The following is a 23,230-nucleotide window of genomic DNA, read 5'->3' as shown; positions in this document are numbered from 1 at the left end:
AGGTAGTTAATAAAGGGCGAAATGAAGTCCAGGTGTGACTGATGAGACGCAGGTGTGCGCAAAGATGGTTGCCAGGACCGGTGGTTAGTAAACCTGCGACGTCGAGCGCCGGAGAGGACGACGCCGGTCAGGAGGACGGACCCGAGGGTGAGGAGCGGGCCGGTCCGGACGGCGAAGTTGGAATTCTCGGAGGATGTTGGGATCTAGAATGTCGTCCACCGGAACCCAACACTGCTCCTCTGGATCTTACCCTTCCCAGACCACCAGTTACTGGAGCCGATCCCCACGACATCGGGAGTCCAGGAGTGATCTGACAGCATAGACGGAGCTCCCCTCGATGTCAAAGGGAGGCTGAGGGATGTCATTGGGGACGGCATCAGCCAGAGGACCAGGAACCACCAGCCTGAGGAGGGAAACATGAAAAGATGGTGAGATCCGTTACTTAGTGGGCAGTTGTAATCTGTAAGTTACCTCGTTGACCCTCTGGAGGACCTTGAACGGCCCCACAAACCGGGGACTCAGCTTCTTACAGGGTAGGTGGAGCGGGAGGTTCTTGGTGGAGAGCCCGACATGTTCACCAGGATGGAACACGGGAGCCTCACTGCGGTGGCAATCCGCCTGCTCTTTCTGATGGTGGGCTGGAGTCTCGTGTGGGCATTGTTCCATAACTCTTCTGCGCGCCTGAACCACTCGTCCACCGCAGGAGCTTCGGTCTGGCTTGGAGTCCACTGAGCCAGAACTGGCTGATAATCCGGACACAGTGGAAGTGAGTCAGCTCGGTGGAGGAGTGTCAAATCAAATAAAATTTGATTTGTCACATGCGCCGAATACAACAGTGAACTGTGAAACGCTTACATACAAGCCATTAACCAACAGTGCAGTTCAGTTCAAGAAATAGAATATTTACTAAATAAACTAAAGTAAAAATAAAAAGTAACAGTAGAATTACATAACAATAACGAAGCTATATACAGGGGGCACGGTTCCCTAGTAAATGTGCGGGGGTACAGGTTAGTCGAGGTAATTTGTACATGTAGGTAGGGGTAAAGTGACTATGCATAGATAATAAACAGCGAATAGCAGCAGTGTAAAAACAAAGGGGGGGGCAATGTAAATAGTCCGGGTGGCCATTTGATTAATTGTTCAGCAGTCTTATAGTTTAGGGGTAGAAGCTGTTAAGGAGCCTTTTGGACCTAGACTTGGTGCTCCGGTACCGCTTGCCGTGCGGTAGCAGAGAGAACAGTCTATGACTTGGGTGACTGGAGTCTTTGACCCTTTTTTGGGCCTTCCTCTGACACCGCCTGGTATATAGGTCCTGGATGACAGGAAGCTTGGCCCCAGTGATGTATTGGGCCATACGCACTACCCACTGTAGCGCCTTACGGTCAGATTCCGAGCAGTTGCCATACCAGGCGGTGATACAACCGGTCAGGATGCTCTCGATGGTGCAGCTGTATAACTTTTTGAGGATCTGGGGGCCCATGCCAAATCGTTTCCGTCTGCTGTGAGGGAAAAGGTGTTGTCGTGCCCTCTTCACAACTGTCTTGGTGTGTTTGGACAATGATAGTTCGTTGGTGATGTGGACACCAAGGAACTTGAAGCTCTCAACCCGCTCCACTTCAGCTCTGTCGATGCAAATGGGGGTCTGTTTGGCCCTCCTTTTCCTGTAGTCCACGATCATCTCCTTTGTCTTGCTCACAAAGCTGAACAAGAGACTTCTGTTTATTGTTTTTTAAAGCTGACAGTGTTTTTATATACTTGCATTTTATTTTGGATCCTACGGCTATGTTGGGTGGTGTAGGGATGTTATATGATGTACTGTTTTATCTTTAACCTGTTGAGGCCAGGGGGCAGGATCTTATCCCGGTATTGGGATTCATTGTCATGTGACCATGGCGGGGAATTCAAAACTGCAAGAGTAATCATTTCAAATAATCAAATAATCAACTATTTTCCTCCATTTGAAAGATATATCTCCTCAATCTAACCACGCTGTCCGATTTTCAGAGGCTTTACGGAGAATGCATAAAGTTAGGTTATGTTAGGAGAGTACATTGACAATAGCTGCGTGTAATGTTTAGCCAATTCAAAGAAGGGCATCAACAGACAGAAAACTAGCTAGAATTATGCACTTACCTTTGACAATCTGCATCAGATGACACTCATAGGACATTATGTTATACAATACATGCATTTTTAGTTCCATCAAGTTCATATTTATATCCAAAAACAGCATTTACAGTCGCGGTGAAATTCAGATTTTTTTTCGGCTCGAATGCTCCCAGTGAATCCAGCATTACAAATCACGGAATTACTATTCGAAAACATTGGTAAATTATAATATTGTCATTCAAAGAATAATATATTATCATCTCGTAATTGCTACCGAATGGCCAGATCTCAAAATAACTTTACTGGGAAATCACATTTTGCTATAAACTGGGTACTATGCTAACAACATGAGCTAAGCTATAAGCTATGCTAAGCTAAGCTATACAGTTAGCATTAGCATCATCTAATATCGATAATAACATTCTAAATATCCCCTTACCTTTGATTATCTCCATCAGAAGGCGCTGCCAGCGATCCCAGGTCCAGAACAAATGTGGTTTCTTTTGACAAAGTTCATAATTTATGTCCAAATAGTTAGCGTTCAGTAGGCTCCCACAAAATGAGGTGGGCAGTGTAAAGTCACGCCGAAAAGCTAAAGAAAACCTAGTAAATAATCTATTTACATTTGTTTAAACATGTCAAACGTTGTTTAGCATTAATCTTTTGGTCCATTTTTAACGTGAAACATCAGTAAACATCAGTAATATTTTCACACAACCTATCAAGTGTCTAGAATAAACGATTATGACAAAGACACTCTTCTCAGATTTATGCGCAGGCGCAAAAAATGAAGTGATGACGTGTCAACTTGTAAGCATTCTAATTCGGTCTGTATTCATCACAGATGCGTCAAACAACTTTATAAAGATCGTTGACATCTAGTGGAAGCCTTAGGAGTTGCGAACTGAATCCTTTCTCACTGTGGTATCTATAAAACAATGACACTAAATAGTACAGCCACAAAATTCTCATTTTTTTAAATCTATTTTTCACAGGTTTTTGCCTGCAATATGAGTTTTGTTATACTTACAGACACCATTCAAACTGTTTTAGAAAATTCAGAGTGTTTTCTATCCGAATGTGTTAATAATATGCATATCCTAGCTTCTGAGTTGGTGTAGGAGGCAGTTAAAAATGGGCACATATTTTTTTCAAAATTCTCAATACTGCCCCCGTGGCCCGTAGAGGTTAACTCATTCAGTACAAACATAGTTTAGTGTTTTATCTTTTGTTTTATATGTAATGTGGGTGCTTCGGTATGTTTGGACCCCAGGAAGAGTAGCTGCAGTTAATACAAATACATTGAGGGAGAGGTTGTTGGCCTGGCACCACACTGACAGGTCTTTGACCTCCTCCCTATAGGCTGTCTCATCATTGTCGGTGATCAGGTCTTCCACTTTTCACGCATTCCTGAGGGCAACTAGTGTTGAGGATCAACGTGGCAGATGTGTTGTTGCCTACCCTTACCACCTGGGGGCAGCCTGTCAGGTAGTCCAGGATCACAATGAATTCTGGGCATTGTCGTGACTTTACTTTCATTAATCTGATGACTGTTATTTATTTAATCAACAAATTATGTTTAATTGTTACCCAATTTAAAGTAATCATGTAACAATTAACTCATTAGGATTTGCGGCACAACAAGAGCAGTTGTTTAAAGAGTTACCATCTCCCGAATGAAACATCCATAAAACAGGCAACGTACTAATCATAACCTCTTATCATATCATCATTCTGAACAGTCATAACCTCCCTAGCAGACTGACACAATATGGTGGCTTTCTACAAAGAAGACAAGAGGGAGGGAGAGAGAAACTATTCTCACAGTAATCATATACTTTGCACACGAACTGCCGCCCGTTTGAAGTAAGAAATCATTAATGTATTTACGTGTAAATGCCTTCGTTCGCCATTTATCTCTGCCGGAACCATCCCTCCTTAGGAAGGGATTGTCAGAAATTGATCCGGACCCATCTCTTCTACTGTTGTTCACTCTGGATGATGCTCCTTTGAAGATAGGCTAGCCAGCCGTGTCGATGGTCCCATTGGGTGATAAGAGTAGCATACTATGGTGATTTGAGAAGAGCAGTACATTCCTATCTTAACAAAATTACTTTCATACATGTAATACCAACATGTTTCAAGCAGACCACCATAGTCACTGTGCCCAAGAACACTAAGGTAACCTGCCTACCGACCCGTAGCACTCACGTCTGTAACCATGAAGTGCTTTGAAAGGCTGGTCATGGCTCACATCAACACCATTATCCCAGAAACCCTAGACCCACTCTGATTTGCATACCGCCCCAACAGATCCACAGATGATCCAATCTCTATTGCACTCCTCACTGCCCTTTGCCACCTTGACAAAAGGAACACCTATGTGAGAATGCTATTCATTGACTACAGCTCAGCGTTCAACACCTTAGTGCCCTCCAAGCTCATCACTAAGCTAAGGACCCTGGGATTAAACACCTCCCTCTGCATCTGGATCCTGGACTTCCTGACGGGCCGCCCCCAGGTGGTAAGGGTAGGTAACAACACATCTACCACGCTTGTCCTTAACACGGGGGCCCCTCAGGGGTGCGTGCTCAGTCCCCTCCTATACTCCCTGTTCACTCATGACTGCACAGCCAGGCATGACTCCAACACCATCATCAAGTGTGGTTGGCCTGATCACCAACAATGACGAGACAGCATTTTAGGAAGGAGGCCGTGTGGTGCCAGGACAACAACCTCTCCCTCAATGTAATCAAGACAAAGGAGATGATTGTGGACTATAGGAAATGGAGGACTGAGCACGCCCACATTCTCATCGATGAGGCTGTAGTAAAGCAGGTTGAGAACTTCAAGTTCCTTGGTGTCCACATCACCAACAAACTAACATGGTCCAAGCACACCAAGACAGTCGTGAAGAGGGCATGACAAAACCTATACCCCTCCGGAGACTGAAAAGATATGGCATGGGTCCTCAGATCCTCAAAAGGTTCTACAGCTGCACCATCGAGAGCATCCTGTCTGGTTGCATCACTGCCTGGTATGGCAACTGCTCAGCCTCCAACCACAATGCACTACATAGGGTAGTGCATACAGCCCAGTACATCACTTGGGCCAAGCTTTCTGCCATCCAGGGCCTATTTACCAGGTGGTGTCAGAGTAAGGCCCTAAAAAATGTCAGACTCCAACCACCCTAGTAATAGACTGTTCTCTCTGCTACCCACAGCAAGTGGTACAGGAGCACCAACTCTAGGTCCAAAAGGCTTCTAAACAGCTTCTACCCCATAGCCATAAGACTACTGAACATCTAATCAAATGGCTACCCAGACTATTTGCATTCCCCCCCCCCTTTACGCTGCAGCTATCTCTGTTATTATCTAGGCATAAGTCACTTTAATAACTCTACCCACATGTACAGTTGAAGTTGGAAGTTTACATACACCTTAGCCATATACATTTAAACTCCGTTTTTCACAATTCCTGACATTAATCCAAGTAAAAATTCCCAGTCTTAGGTCAGTTAGGATCATCAATTTATTTTAAGTATGTGAAATGTCAGAATAATGGTAGAGAGAATGATTTATTTCATCACATTTCCAGTGGGTCAAAAGTTTACATACAGTCAATTAGTATTTGGTAGCATTGCCTTTAAATTGTTTAACTTGGGTCAAACGTTTCGGGTAGCCTTCCACAAGCTTCCCACATTAAGTTTTTGCCCATTCCTCCTGACAGAGCTGGTGTAACTGAATCAGGTTTGTAGGCCTCCTTGCTCGCACACGCTTTTTCAGTTCTGCCCACAAATGTTCAATAGGATTGAGGTCAGGGCTTTGTGATGGCCACTCCAATACCTTGACTTTATTGTCATTAAGCCATTTTGCCACAACTTTGGAAGTATGCTTGGGGTCATTGCCCATTTGGAAGACCCATTTGCGACCAAGCTTTAACTTCCTGACTGATGTCTTGAGATGTTGCTTCAATATATCCACATAGTTTTCCTGCCTCGTGATGCCTACTATTTTGTGAAGTGCACCAGTCCCTCCTGCAGCAAAGCACCCCAAACATGATGCTGCCACCCCCGTGCTTCACATTTGGGATGATGTTCTTCGGCTTGCAAGCCTCCCTCTTTTTCCTCCAAACATAACGATGGTCATTATGGCGAAACAGTTCTATTTTTGTTTCATCAGACCAGAGGACATTTCTCCAAAAAGTACGATCTTTGTCCCCATGTGCAGATGCAAACCGTCGTCTGGCTTTTTTTATGACGGTTTTGGAGCAGTGGCTTCTTCCTTGCCGAGCGGCCTTTCAGGTTAGGACTCGTTTTACCGTGGATATAGATACTTTTGTACCTGTTTCCTCCAACATCTTCAAGGTCCTTTGCTGTTGTTCTGGGATTGATTTGCACTTTTTGCACTAAAGTACATTAATCTCTAGGAGACAGAACACATCTCCCTCCTGAGCGGTATGATGGCTGCCTGGTCCCATGGTGTTTATACTTGCATACTACTGTCTGTACAGATGAACGTGGTACCTTCATGCGTTTTGGAAATTGCTCCCAAGGATGAACCAGACTTGTGGAGGTCTACAATTTTGTTTTCTGAGGTCTTGGCTGATTTCTTTTGATTTTCCCATGATGTCAAGCAAAGAGGCACTGAGTTTGAAGGTAGGCCTTGAAATACATCCACAGGTACACCTCCAATTGACTCAAATGATGTCAATTAGCCTATCATAAGCTTCTAAACCATGACATAATTTACAGGAATTTTCCAAGCTGTTTAAAGGCACAGTCAACTTAGTATATGTAAACTTCTGACCCACTGGAATTGTGATACAGTGAATTATAAGTGAAATAATCTGTCTGTAAGCAATTGTTGGAAAATTACTTGTGTCATGCACAAAGTAGATGTCCTAACCGACTTGCCAAAACTATAGTTTGTTAACAAGACATTTGTGGAGTGGTTGAAAAACGGGTTTTAATGACTCCAACCTAAGTGTATGTAAACTTCCGACTTCAACTGTATATATCACCTCAATGACCTCAACTAACTGGTGCCCCCGCACAATGACTCTGTACCGGTACCCCCTGTATATATCCTCGCTATTGTTATTTTACTGCTGCTCTTTAATTATTTGTTACTCTATTATTTTTGGGGGTATTTTTCTTAAAACCGCATTGTTGTTTAAGGACTTGTAAGTAAGCATTTCACTGTAAGGTCTACACCGGTTTTATTCGGCGCATATGACAAATACAATTTGATTTGATTTGAAATTAGGTCTTATATAGTGGACCTAAAAATGCTTAGTCCTGGCTGGTTCACCCCTACATTTACTTTAACAAACAGTATAGTTATCCATAATTCTAGCATTATGTACGACGGCTGTCGTAGAGAGGGGATCAAAGCGCAGCGTGGTGAGTGTTCATGATTTTATTTCACTATGAAACACTCAAACAAAATAACAAAACGAAAACAAGCCAACAGTTCTGTCAGGTACAGAAAACTAAACAGAAAACAACTACCCACCAACACAGGTGGGAAAAGGCTGCCTAAGTATGATTCCTAATCAGAGACAACGATAGACAGCTGCCTCTGATTAGGAACCATACTCGGCCAAAACAAAGAAATACAATACATAGAATGCCCACCCCACACCCTCACCTAACAAAATAGAGAAATAAACCGTCTCTCTCAGGTCAGGGCGTGACACATTAACTTTTCTCATCACAGTCATAATTACAGATCAGTATCTCAATGCTTTCCTAGTCTAAATTACTATAAATGTCGCAGTGTGTCGACCTCCACAATCAACTTGATACCCCAAATAAATGATTTTGGACATGTCTAAATCAATTACGGGCACAGTTGACCAACCTGCTCCCTAGCCTAGTGGTTAGAGCTTTGGGCCAGTAACTGAAAGGTTGCTGGATTGAATCCTCGAGCTGACAAGGTAAAAATATGTTGTTCTGAGCAAGACAGTTAACCCCCTTTCCCTCCCTGGCACTCAATCGTCTTGCGTCTCTTCATGTTCTTCTTCAGATAGCGTTACAGTTCATCTTCCAAATGGCAGTGGTGGAAAAAGTACACCATTTTCAAGATACCTTAAAAGAAAATTATTCAAGTAAAATTGAGTCACCCAGTAAAATACTAGTTGAGTAAAAGTCTGAAATGATTTGGTTTTAAATGTAGTTACAGTAAGTATCAAAGTAAAAGTATATATAATTTCAAAAGACTTATATTAAGCAAACCAGACGACACAATTTTCTTGTTGTCTTTAGCCAGGGGTACAATTCAACACTCTTTAGTGAGTCTGCCAGATCAGAGGCAGCAGGGATGACCAGGGATGTTCTCTTGATAAGTGCGTGAATTAGACAATGTTTCTGTCTTGCTAAGCATTCAAAATGTAAAGAGTACTTTTGGGTGTCAGGGAAAATGTAAGGAGTAAAAAGTACCATATTTTCTTTAGGAATGTAGTGGAGTAAAAGTAAAAGTTGTCAAAAATATAAATAGTAAAGTAAAGTACAAATGCCCCATATTTTTACTTATGTACTTTACACCACTCCCCAATGGCACACATGTTCAAAGTCCCGATTTCAATGTCTGATGAATAATCGGACTTTCCCAAACAGACTAATGTCTCACCTAGGACGACACCACCTTTACCATCCATTATGTCTTGTCAATTTGCCAACCAGTTATACCAGCAACATGAGAGATATTTGGAACGGTTCTCTCCAAATGCTCACTCCACTGGATACTGTGTACAGGTTGCTGGCTTGGTCTCAGGTCTCACGGTAGAAGTGGTGAGGGACCATACTGATTTTTGCCATTTCTTCAGCCGGTCAGCGGGAGTTTGATGTCCACACTGTTCTCGGCCGAATTATCCCTTCCATGCATATAGTTACCATCTGTGGTCACCTTCGCCATAACCTCGAGAGAGGATAGACCAGAACAACAGTTTAGTTTAGGGCATTTTTGATTCAAGAAATCCAAACAAATGATTTACTGTATGACAAATTGTTACTTCTACCAATATTCTCAATACAAATTTGTAAGACACATGTCAAAGAGAATAACAACACAGTTTAATTTTTTTTCCAAAATGGCTTATACTCCCCAATCATATTGATGACCTCACTGCAGAGTTACATGGTTAGGGAGTTAGACGGCTAATTCTTATCGAGAAATCTCGACCATCCAGCAGACCCAATCTGGTAAGATTTATATTAATAAAGCAAGACAGAAACAGAACAAACAAAACAAACAGCAATACACTTCTGCATATATTATTTGATACACTTCTTCCTTTTCCAGGCAGGCATGTGAACAAAATACATTTGCATATTTAACCAAAAAGCCTCAGGGGACTAGTAATCCCCCCCTTTGACACATGAATCACATCGTGATCAATGTGTAAAAACAACAACACTGCTGGTTAAATAAATGGGAAACATTTCAAAGGGACACCACATCCTCTCCTAAAGGAGAAAAGAAACAATTTGTTCAATTTTAATCAGTCCAAACAATACTTATTTTTTTTATTAAATAAATGGGAAACATTTCAAAGGGACACCACATCCTCTCCTAAAGGAGAAAAGAAACAATTTGTTCAATTTTAATCAGTCCAAACAATACTTATTTTTTTTATTAAATAAATGGGAAACATTTCAAAGGGACACCACATCCTCTCCTAAAGGAGAAAATAAACAATTTGTTCAATCTTAATCAGTCCAAACAATAAAAAATTTGTTCCAATGAACTTCCCATTTCCTTTCTTTCCCACTTTCTTTGTTACTTTCACTAACTACATATCTGCTTACTTTAACTCATACTCCCTCTCAATCACCATCACCCAGTACAGTTCTCTTCCCCTCAAATACTTCTTTCCCTCTACAATCTCTCCGTCTAACGTTACTTTACCAGGTGAACAAAAAGTACAAAATTATAGGCAAAACGTGATCACTTCTGTTAACAGGGAGGCCACTGTCCTCTCTCCACTCTTTAATCATTAGTGTTTTAATCCACTCCAACATTTACTGTCTATACTATAACCAATCCCTATCAAATTATCCATAAAGGGACCAACTCACAATACTTTTCTCACCCCTTACATACATACGTCTAAGTTTGGATGTGCAAGTTTGTATTATATTATTATTATTATATTATACACACATACAATTTCTCATGTTTTTTTTCTTCATATCGTCACAGAATCCATATATCGGAACCCCTAGATAACATTATATATCGAAACGTATTATCCAAATACAGTACTCAACTCTCACTTCTCTATTTTCACAACTCATAGCTCTGAGGCTACATAGACCTTTAATCTATGCCTACAAACAGTACTGCCAATGCCAATCCCCTCTCTGGGATTTAGGATCCTTGTCACTACTTTTATTTTCACTACAAATTCATGTTTAAATTGACTGACTGAAATTCAGTTGGTTGTCCTGTTCAGATTTATGAATGTGGTGTGTTCCCCCAGGTAATCATTAGTGGAGGTCTGGTCAGGGCGGGTCCACGTCGTCTTTGGTCAGACAGGAATTTCCCTCACTCTCCCATAGAGAGTGCCACCGGTGTCTCCTTCAAAGACCTTCACTAATGCTCTCCCCAGACAGAATCACACATCCTTTTCATGACGCCATTAAACTCGGTCCACCCGCATCGCACTATGTGGTAGAGCATCCCACTTCTGACACCAATCCCATCTTGAGTTCCTATCTCACTCAAACTCACAAAATAGAGGAGTGATTAGTTCCTACCACCTAAATCATGTAATTGCATGGCTGCTAAAATATTGTCTAATTTGTCGTTGAACCACTGGAGAACTAATCCAAATTGGTATCATACCCACATAAAAAGTAGACACAGTTTTGCTATGATACTTAGTTTCAACTGTATGAGAAACAGTTCTTCCAGTCCTCTGATCTCTTAGCACTGTCTGTTGGCTGTGGGTTTAAATTCTAGAGAAATTTTCTTATTTCTAAAATTGGGTTTGGTTTATAGCTATCACAGGTGCACCTTACTATTTTATACCATATCATTTCAATTCAACTCTTACTAATCAGTTCCACAGGCTCACCAAGTTGAGAACGTTCCTCAGAACTTCACACACTAGTCTTGTTGCCCCAGTCACCAGCTCACCTAATTGAGAGTGCTCCTCAGAGCCTCCCACACTAGTCTCGTTGACTCATCTCCAAGAATGTCATGGAAGTTCCAAAGAATCAGGAGAGACTTGGATAATTCTTCAAGTAATCATACTGTAATATCGATTAATTATTGCAATAATGGAGCTGGTCAACGACCACACGTAGGTGATTCGTTGAGAGCCCGACAATACAGGAAATGCTGAGGTCTTATATAGTGACCTAAAAATGCTTAGTCCTGGCTGCTTCCACAACACAATGGCAGATCAGGGCATCATAAGCTACCTTGTTTTCGTCTTGTGGCTATGTGTATCGGGTCATAGCGCACAAACAAGTGATAACATTACTTCCGTTACTACTCTCTGTTCAAGTCAGCCTCTGTTCTTTTCATATATGTGCATTAACGTTTAGCATTAAGAACTATTAAAGTAATTCTTCATTATATTGTCTTTGCTATACAAGCTTAAAGATGTTATACAGGATTTTTCCCTCTCACAGTCCCCCTCTTGTGGGTTCAATCTTGGAAGGATTCTGAAAGCTGCAGACCACCACAAGAATGGCCAGGGGATGTCCTGGTTGTGGATCGTTGTTCCGGACCCGTCGTCCAGGCTGGTGGATCCAGGCAGTAACTTAGACAGACGTTAATAACACACAACACTCACGAAATACATCATTACTTTTCTTCCCCAAATGAGTGGCGTTGTGGCACTAACTGGTTGTTGTTTGTGGCTCTATCATTTCCTAAGTGTCAAAGAAATTAAAATAAAATGAAGATTAAAACACAAATGAAAAGGTATACAAAATATAGTTACCACACTTTAATAATCTAATTGGACTCTATTCTATATACGTCCGCGGTTTTGGCTAAATGACGCTATCATTGCATTTTGTGTAATGTCATATCTAGGGTGGTGTGTTGCTTAGGACACTATCCTAAGTTGATAACTACATGATAAATATACAGCTGTAAGGCACTAGCTTCGGACAGTCTACAGGGATGACCTATGGATCTCTGGGGAGAAACTGGTGATACATTTTTTCCTGTAGTCAAAGGGGATTCCGGATCTATTTTCAACTTTACCAAGGCTGGTATTTTGCTCAGACCCTTAAGTTATCCTAGTATAAATCTTCATAAAATGTTCTGTTGTACATGTGCGTTTATGCTTACACAAGTGCACATGCCAAGGGAAAGAAAACCAAGTATCCTGGTAGGCTGCAACCTGTTCAGAATGAGTCCGACGTCATCAGATAATTTCCATGTCAATGATCGTGTGTCAGTAAGAATTGGTGCCAACCTCAAACCATATGCCAAGGGAACCTGTAGTGGTTTTACTACAAGTCAATGTGTCTTATACCATTGTAGTGGCGATAGGTATGAAGGAGTCTATTTCATAGCTATGTTATCCACGGAGGAGCTAACCTCACGACGGAAGCTCTGAACCAGTTGTACGCGGTGTGATCATGGTTCATGACTTCTAATAACCTTCCTCCTGAATGTAGGGTTCTATTTATTAGCAGCATGTGTGTTAACCATCAGAAGAGTGTTTTGGAGATTGCATGTGTTACAATCTGAGTGACTACTACCTCCTCTGTCGCTGTTATCAATGGACATTCGACTTGTTAGGTCTCTACCTTCTTACTGACTGTGGCTGTACTGACTGTTGCTTGCATTGGTACTGGTAACCAAGGGGACCAGCTATCCTACTAATTTATTCTGAAATGTTATCCTACCGGAACACATGATTCGAGCATTTTACTAGTCGCATTGTAGTTGAGACTACACATGGCAAGGAATGATTATTTAAACAATTTTTGGGGGGGAGGTGGAAATTCCACTGGACTTCTTTTACGACCAGTGTGGTACACCTCAGTGATGTATTCTCAAGATGTATTCTAAGGTTATCCCCGTCGAGGGCTTGTCCGCTCCTCTCAAATTTACAACTTCATTTGTTTCCTGATCGTCGGTCTTTTACTGTGTTGCACGTAGTCTCGACCCCCCCACTGGCCTCGACGAGGCTCATAATAGGTCTGGGCTGGTATTCCCCCCTTTGTGTCTCAGGACCCCTCACCAGCGGTTGGTGTTGGTGTCCGAGGCACAAACGAAAAGGTCAGACCCTTTGTACGAGTTGTCAACAGCCGCGTTGTTAGGAGATTGGCTGTAACCTTCCAACCAAATCTCCTGGTGTTTGTGCTTCAAAATACTCAGTGGCTATCGTGGCCTGCCAGTCACCACCGCATCTGCATGTGGCAACCGTTCCAGTACTTGCAAACTGAGATGAGGATATCTTTTGGCGATATCGCACAGTGTTTCACCAGTTGGAATCACTGGGTCAGTGGCGGGACTGACAGCGTTAGTTTCATTGAAAGGGGTTTCAGTCCCTCTCAAAGCGGTAAATGTATCTTCGGAAGCAGAGTCCACTCTGAACAGATGCTTTGTTTCCTGATACGGAAGTGTCTGAAGGACAAGAGAAGTTAATCTTAGCTACAGTATCGCATGATTCCAAGGAGGAGGGAAGTTGCTCACTCAAAAAGATGACTGGCTCGAAATACTGAAAAGAATAGTCAATCAGGTTCGCTGATTGAATGTGACAAGATATCGTAATATCGGCTTGAGTCAGATTCTGCACCAAGAGGTATCGAAACGTCTGTTTCCCAAGGGGCCCTTTCGACAGATACTCCTCGTGGATGACTGTGTTGCAGCCAGTGTTAGGAGAAGACAGGTCAGTGGAGACGGCACGGTTACCTGTGACCACAATTGGTTGTTTTTCCAATCCATCAGTGGGACCAAACGATCCATCAAGTCTGCTCTGAGTAGCAGGTGTTCAGTTTCGAGATGTGTCATTTGTGTTCATGGTGAAAACAGATCGACTTATCAGGGTTTGAGTGGAATTGGCTATTGCGATGTTGTTTACCATCTGTGTTTACGACATTTGTATCTGAGTCTATAGTCAAAGCCCGTGGGCTTGTTTCTTAATCAAGTGGTTCCTGGATGGTTGATTGTTTACATCCTCACAAATGGTGTTAATTTTGGCAGACATGTTGTCCAGCAATTCCACGACTAGTCATGGTGATGTATCTTTTTCCACTTTCTCAAATTGTTGCTGCGTTTGTACTTCTCTTAGCAGAGCTTCTAGACAGCATCGGTTTACATTTTGATTGTCATTGAACCCTTTGTACCACTTGTTACCCTTGTGCTCTGACACTTTGTGTGTTGGATGCAGGAATGTAGCGATCAGGTTGATTGTACCGGTAGTCGTTTCACTGGGAACGCATTTTATAGTTATTTTGACCGCAGTGGTTATTGGTATTGTGGTTTCGTGGTAGATACCATTGTTGTGCGTCATCTCTCAACGCACCTATCCCTGATAACGCACCCTCTAACTGGAGTGAGTGCTCCTGTTCAATCTTCAAACCCAAGATGTCAGGGCTCTTAGCGCGGCTCACTTTTGTTGCTTCAAAAACGGTGCTCGCAAGCTCTCTGAGTTCTGAGATTGGCAAACCAACGTGGGCTGTAGGGCCCAACTAGTTAATGAAGTGGGAATACATGTTTGACAGAAACATTTGTTTGAATGGCAATAGCTCTTCTATTCCTGTTTCAGTGAGTCGGCCAAAGTAAGCTGAACGAAGCCTATGATAGTATGCTTGTGGGTGATCATTCTAAGCTTGTTTGACAGTGTTAGTCAGTGAGCTGTCGTGTTTGCGTGTCACAGAACCACTGAATTCTATTTTCAAAGCCGTTGCAAGTTTTGCGTAGTCCTTTTGCACGTTGAGATTGGTTGAACTGCCGCACGTTTATAAGTGTAACCAGTTGTTATAAATGTGAGAAGCCGTTGGCTCCCTTCCCCCCCAAAATTACTGGCGTCTTTCACCGCAAGGTGTCCCTTACCCCTGAAAGCTGAACTCACAATGGATTCCAGCAGAGGTGGGACTTCCGTCGCTCAAGGTGTGGGGTTTCGCTGTGAACAAAGGAAAATGGCTGCTCTCCCTTTGTTAGCTTAGTATCTAATGCAAAGCTAGCCATTGTTGTACAAGAATATTCACTTCCAAGCACAAACAGGTTCCCCTTCAATTTGGGAACTGGGATTTACTCAACCCAATCGGCATTTCTTGCTAAAAATGTTACCGGAACACGCGATAACATAAAGAAATATTTGCTGTGTATACTCACGCTTCTGAAGCATGATAGACAGAGACATAATACTTCGCTTTGGCCAAACGAATACATTTTCTAAAATGACTTTAAACGGCTGGCCCTTATGTCCTAGCTCTAGAAATGAATAATTCACCCTCTACACTGATCCTTAGACAGGCATACAACACCGGAGGCAATCTTTCCCTGCTATCTGGGTGGAATGGGAAACACACACAGTCTCAACAACAATCCTGCCTACAGCTCTATTGATGTATAATGTCATTTGATACACAATTCATATAGACTGAATTCAACAATCCTAATTCTGTTTTAGATTCCTTCCACGGGGGCTCCAATATGTCATGACTTTACTTTCATTCATCTGATGACTACAGTGAGGGAAAAAAGTATTTGATCTCCTGCTGATTTTGTACGTTTGCCCACTGACAAAGAAATGATCAGTCTATAATTTTAATGGTAGGTTTATTTGAACAGTGAGAGACAGAATAACAACAACAAAAAATCCAGAAAAACGCATGGCAAAAATGTTATAAAATGATTTGCATTTTAATGAGGGAAATAAGTATTTGACCCCCTCTCAATCAGAAAGATTTCTGGCTCCCAGGTGTCTTTTATACAGGTGATGAAGGAAGGGCCCACCTGGCTTGGTGCAGGTTCAGTCGCCTCGCTGTCTGTATGTATTCCAGGTTCCGATGGTCGGTGAGGATGATAAATAGGTCTTGGGCGCCCTCCAGCCAGTGTCTCCACTCCTAATGCCAATTTCACCGCCAGGAGCTCCCGATCGCCAACATCATAGCTCCTTTCTGCAGGAGACAGATTTTTTTAGTAATACGCACATGGATACAATGTCTGTGGATTACAGGACAGCCTCCACACATACTTCTGAAGCATCCATCTCCACCACGATGGGCAGCGTAGGATCTGGATGTTTAAGCAACGGGGCGGAGGTGAAACGACCCTTCAGTAGGCGGAAGGCTTTGTCAGCTGCAGAATTCCATCCCAACTTCCGGGGACCACCCTTGAGGAGAGAAGTGAGAGGAGAGTCGATCGAGCTAAAGTTCTTAATGAATCGGCGGTAGAAGTTGGCAAATCCCAAAAACTGTTGTAACCCCTTTATGGTGGTTGGGACTGGCCATGACCTGACAGCATCAAACTTCCTCTCATCCATCATGACTCCTTGCGGACCGATCTGGTAACCCAAAAAGGAGACCTCCTCCTGATGGAATTGGCACTTCTCCGCCTTGATGTACCAGGAGATGTTCCAGGACTCCTCGGATGTGTTGATGTGCTTCTCCAAGGTAGATGAGTAGACCAGGATGTCGTCGATATACACGACCAATGAGGTGTACAAGCATGTCCTGGAACACCTCGTTTACGAATGCCTGGAACACTGATGGAGCATTGGCTAATTCAAAAGGCCTCACCAAGTTCTCGTAGTTACCAGACATCGTGCTGAAGGCCGTCTTCCATTCATCTCCCTCCCAGATCAAATTGTTGGCCCCGCGGGGTTGTTCAATTGCAGCCAGAACCAACAGGAGAAGGTAGCGGTACTTCGTGGTTGATGGAATTCAGATTTCTGCAATCGATGCACAGGCACAATCCTCCATCCTTCTTTGCCACGAAGAATTAGCCTTGCTGATGCGGGGGAGGTGGATGTGCGAATGAAACCCTGCTGGAGAGCCTCCTGGATGTACTCCTCCATAGCCTTTATTTCGGCCACCGACAGAGGGTAGATGTGGCCATGCATTGAGCCTGCAAGCGGGTCGATGGCACAGTCCCAGGGGCGATGAGGAGGGAGACAGGTGGCGCGGGTCTTGGAAAAAACCTCCCGAAGATCTTATACCTCCAGGATGTTGGGCTGAAGGGCAACCACAGGACTGTCAACCGACATGGAACCACAGGGAAAGGGTAAGCAGGTCTTCCGGCATTCGGGTACCCAGTCTGTGATTTTTATCCTCGGACATGAGATGGTGTGGTTATGATGTTGAAGCCATGGGAGGCCGAGGATGATCTTGTGTACGGCTCAGTTGGTAGAGCATGGTGTTTGCAACGCCAGGGTTGTGGGTTCGATTCCCACGGGGGATCAGTACGGGAAAAAATGTATGAAATGTATGCATTCACTACTGTAAGTCACTCTGGATAAGAGTGTCTGCTAAATGACTAAAATGTAAAATGGGTGCACTGATAATGAGGAAGGGAAAGCTTTCTTGATGTATGGATTTTACGGTGAGGGTGAGTGGTGCTGTTATGTGTGTGATTGTCCCGGATCCTAGTGGCTGACTATCTAGTGCTTCAACCGGACAAGGAGAGGAGAGCGGGTATGAGGTGATGTTAATGAGAAGGCGAGGGCCTGATCAATAAAATTCCCTGTGGCACCGGGGTCCACTAGAACTGTAGAAACAAAACATGAAGGACAGACAGCCAGTGAAATTGATACTAGGAAAGGTTTGGCAGAAAGTGATGATGATGGAATACTCACGCCAAACCCAGGAGACGGATGATCTGCTGTCCCTCTACTCTCGTGGATCCCCGGTTAGAACGTACCGGACACCGTTGAAGCTGGTGCCCCTCCTATCTGCAGTAAGGACAGAGCTGTTTACGACGGCGTCACTCAGCCGCGGAGAGGCGTGTGGCCCCCAAGTCCATGGGTTCAGGCTCAATGGAGGGAGAGGTCCAGACTCCGCGCAATCCTCTTCTGAATAGGGTGCAGAACGCCGGCTCACCCCCCTCTCTACCCTCCGGTGGATGGCCGAAGACCTCCCTGAACAGAGCCATGAACCCCTCATAGGAACCCAGGTCCTCATCTCCCAAACAGCCGTGTCCCACTCCAACACCATCCAGTCAGCAGAGAAATAACCGTGGCAACCTTGGACCTGTCGGTGGTGGGGGCTTCCATCTGATGGACAAAATAGAGGGAGCACTGGAGGAGGAAGCCACGGCATTTCGATGGAGTCCCTTCATATTTGCCCGGGAGGGACAATCAGGCATCACTGACCATGACGGACTGCTGGATGGGCTGGGGTACTGGCTCGCTGGGTCGATTTGTGGCAGAGAATCCTCCGCTGTTTGGAGATGATGCCCCTTGAGTAATGTCGACTTGTTGAAGAACGCAGAGGACCTCATCCATAACCGTTCCCAAATGAACCAGCTGGTCTTGGTGTTGACGAAGTAGGTGTCCCTGTTCACCGATCATTTTGGAGATATCTTGGCTAACTGCTGCTTCCATTTGTTGAGGTAGTATTCTGCAACTTAGACCCAGGAAGCAGGTGCAGATAGTGAGTTTAATAACAACGAACGATACAAAACAAGAGAAGCATCAAACATTGAAACACAAACAATGTTACCTGCTGACTGATAACAAAAGAGTGCTATATAAAGATAGCACTCTTTGAGACGCAGGTGATGGTTGCCAGGTGTGCATAAAGATGGTTGCCAGGACCGGTAGTTAGTAGACCCGGCAACGTCGAGCGCCGGAGAGGGGGTGCGGGTGTAGACGGGACAGTATATGTCATCAGCCTGGTTGCAACATTCCTGTGCCAGAAGCAGCCTGTTTCTAGGACAAATTTGCTAGAACATCATGTATGTCACTATTTCGGTACCGGGTCTAATAATTGTTTTAATGTTTTTTTTATGTAGTATTTTACAAGTTTGAGACCCATACTTAGGAAAGTAGATGAAAGGTCATGGTGGAAAAATTGGGAAGGGATAGGGGAAAAAACGGTGGGTGGTGAGTGTGTGTGTGTGTGTACGTGTGCGTGTGTGTACGTGTGCACGAGTGTACGTGTGTACAGCAGACCTGGGCAGAACATACAGTGCTTGTATTTTGTAGTTTATTTGAAAATACCAACTTTTCAAATACTCGAGGTAGTCGAATATAGTTTGATATGACTCAAATACAGGTCTCACAAAAACAAATAATATTTAAAAGTATTTTGAATACCTCTCAGAAAACCAAATAATATGAAGGTATTTGAATATATGCAAGTTATTTGAAAACAAAAAAAGGTTTATTTGATGGCTGCCAAATATTTGTTGAAGAACCAAAAACTACAATAGTTAGTTGAATTAGTCTGAATTAGTTACACATATGATCATAAGCACATGGTTTGGAAGGCTCTCAGGTAAATCATCTTAAATTCACGAGGGACATGGAATCACCTCAACTTTAGAGTATACCACTTTTGCAGCTTCTAAATGACTAACACATCTTTTCATAATGATTGAGACATAAGGTAATGCAGTAACACTTGACATCAAGTGCTTATACATGTTTAGTAACTGTGATTACTACAATAGCAACATCAACATTGGTGTTAAATAGGACTTTGGAAATTGCTTTATAATTGCATATTAATGGAGTTATTACATAAGTGGAATAAGGAACAGTGACTATTCCTCTTGTGTACAGTTGTTACAGAAACTCTCAGCTCATTGCTATGCAATATAATGCAAAATATTATGTAATAACATGCTAATAAAATGTTGCTCCAAAAGTAATTTTTATTACACAAGAAAGAACATTTTATTGTTAAGTGTTATTGAGAATGCTAACAGTAACAAAATATAGCCATTGTGTAGAAAGATAACAAAATATCCCAGAACCGCCTTCTTGAATCAGCTACAGCCAATGGGAAAGGGGGATACCTAGTCAGTTGTACAACTGAATGCCTTCAACTGAAATGTGTCTTCCGCATTTAACCCAACCCCTCTGAATCAGTGTAGGTGGATAATTATATAAGTTTGTGTTCTGAGTAAACTATCCCTTTAACACTGGAACCGCCTGGCCTATTAGCCTATAAGTACCCGCTAGAGAAGATTGAGAACGTTGCCGGGCTCTCCTTTAGCATATGTATCAGATGCATATCAACCCGCAAGGTGCGCAAGAATAAGCACCAACACTTGATAAATAGTACATAAACAATTTAAAGGATGACTTGCATGAAGAAATATTCTTGGAAATACATCCATGTAAAAATATAGATAGAGTCAATGATATGTTTTGCATAAGTCTGCCATTTCTCGACACGTCTAGCCTATGATGCATCAACGTTCAAATAGTTGAATAAACACATTTCATATATGCTAACAGAAGAATAACCATTTGGTTGTGTTTATGAGGGTCAGGTAACATTAGAATACAAAAAATATATTATTTCAAAGAACATAATATCATTTTCATTAGGTTGTTACTCTAGGCTATAAGGAAAAAGAAAAACCTTTAGTACATGTCCATCACAAAGAATTCCATTATAATTTATTTTTGGCAGGTCTAAAGAAACATTGTGGAAATAAGAAAACTTTTTTTTTTTAAACAACAGAATAGCATATCTAAGTTGATTATGTAACTAGTCTTTGCTTAGTAGCCAGGCCCATGCTACCATGTGAGTGGTCATGTGCTTGACAGCACGGATATTCTTGGAAAATGCTGCACCTTTTGAATTTTGAGAGTTATTTGACAAAGGTAAGTGTCATAGAGAGTGCAGAATATATTCTCTCTGATACTATATAGAAATCTACATGTTTTACCTCCATGCGATTTGATAAAGTGATGCTCCTTTCCCTGCATCTGTCAATTCCAAATCTGCATCCATCTCTTCATGTACAATTTGATAACTGATGAGATTGTCACTCATATTGTCAATTTAATCCAGTCTTTAGGCTGACTCATATTATGTGTGAAATTAGTTTCGTATAGTTTAGGTGCAGTTTCTGTGGGCCAACTGCGCAGGCTGACAGGCATCATTTGTTTTCCCTCGCTCATCACCTTGGATAGAGTCAAGGATATGTTTTGCATTATTCCAAAGGCCTACTGCGACACGTAGCTTGTTTTCGTTTCCCTTACAATACATTTGATTAGAAAGAGAGTTATAGTAAATAAAACAGTCCCGTAACAGCTTCTTTTACAAAGTAAAACATAAAAGAGAACGAGATCAACTCGCAAAGCGCACGGTCAAATGATTAACATGAGCACCAACGCTGATAAATACACTGAAAATAATTTATTGTCATTTTTTACAGTTAATTACTGGCAGCACAGTAGCCAGTAAATTACTGTAGACTTACAGGAAAAAAAATTAGATTCTGAAAATATTGTACTGTATTCTGGTATTGAATTACAGTAAATTACTGTCAGGACAGTAGTTAGTAAATTACTGTAGATTTACAGGACAAAATATATATATTGTACTGTATTCTGTGGGGTACAGCATTCTCACATATGGGTGCAGCAAATATAGCCTCTTACAAGGCAAGTCTCAAAATATGTTAATGAGCCAGAGATTCTTTCGCCACCCACAATGCACCCTAATTCACAGTATGCTGCTCTAAATATACAGCGCAAACTCATTATTACACTTTTGTTGTTCTAAACTAAATCAACCTCTTCCCCGTCCTTATCATTCAGTTAGGCCTAATTTAAATGTGATTGTTAAGTAACGTTCACAATTATTGCCCATTCATCCATTTGTCATTCATTCAGTGGGCTGGCATCGTTTGCTTTCCCTCGTTAAATCATCTCAAATAGAGTCAAGGATATGTTTTGCATTATTCTAAAGGGCCTACTGCAACACGTAGCATGTTTTTGTTTTTCTTACAATAAATTTGATTCGTAATAGAGTTATAGTAAATAAAACAGCCCCGTAACAGGTAATTTTTACAAAGTAAAACATAAAAGGCAATAATATCAACCCGCAAGGTGTGTTGTCTTTTTTGTTATAAACATGAGCGCCAATGCGAATAAATAGGCATAACACAAACTCATCATTGCACTACTGTTGTTCTAAATGAAATCAACCTTTTCACCCTCATCATTCAGTTAGGCCTAATTTAAATTCAATTGTGAAGTAACGTGCACAATTATCGCCCATTTGTCATTCATTCAGTGAGGAGAGAGACACATTAGCGTTTAGCTGGGTTCCAACGTTCTACTGCTCATCGTCTTGGCGGGTTAAGTTGGGAATAGATGTGTAAAGAAAACATGTAAACATGCTGTACATACTTGTTTGTTTGTGATATCAAAATTCAGACAAATTAGCAATGGAAAATACAAACATTTAAGAAGAGTCAGGGAAGGAGCAGGACGTAGATTTTTTGGGGGGTCCAATAAAGTTTTTACAAAATCAAAAGTCATTGGCCTATAGCAGTTCTAGTGTTAAAGATGGTATAGTGTGTTTGAAACTAACACTTCAGATGCACAAAGAGGATCAAATTAGTTTTTGCTAAGCATTTAAATTGCTGTTTGCAATGTTTGCAAATGGCTTTGAATTACTATGCAGTATTTTCAGGTCTCATAAAATGAATTGCGGCTTGAAATCTTGCTAGTGTTATGTTGAAAGAGTCATACAGTAGTTGAGCGTCACAACTTAGTATATGCATCTCTTGGTCACAGATACCTTTAAAAAAAGGAAAACCAGTTAGTATCTGGTGTGATCACAAGATGCCTCATGAGGTGTGACACATCTCCTTCGCATAGAGTTGATCAGGCCTGTGGAATGTTGTCCCACTCCTCTCTTGTGCGAAGTTGCTGGATATTGGCTGGAACTGCACCGGCGCTGTCGTACACATTGATCCAGAACATCCCAAATATGCTCAATGGGTGACATGTCTGGTGAGAATGCAGGCCATTGAAGAACGTGGACATTTTCAGCTTCCAGGAGTTGTGTATAGATACTTGTGACATGGTGGCGGATGAATGGCACGACAATGGGCCTCACGATCTCGTCACAGTATCTCTGTGCATTCAAATTACTATTGATAAAATGTAATTATGTTTGTTATCCGTAGCTTATGCCTGCCCATATCATAACCCCAAGGCCACCATG

General features: G+C 42.2%; 1 protein-coding gene across 4 annotated transcripts in view; it reads left to right on the top strand.

Moving 5' to 3' along the window:
- Positions 1 to 23,230, top strand: part of LOC115195826 (disks large-associated protein 1) — a 315,115-nt gene that overhangs the window by 157,084 nt on the left and 134,801 nt on the right. The window lies entirely within an intron of this gene.

Source organism: Salmo trutta, chromosome 6 (assembly GCF_901001165.1).
Source record: "Salmo trutta chromosome 6, fSalTru1.1, whole genome shotgun sequence".
NCBI classification, from domain to species: Eukaryota; Metazoa; Chordata; class Actinopteri; order Salmoniformes; family Salmonidae; genus Salmo; species Salmo trutta.
The sequence above is the reverse complement of the archived record's forward strand: the minus strand, read 5'-3'. Positions and strand labels throughout refer to the sequence as shown.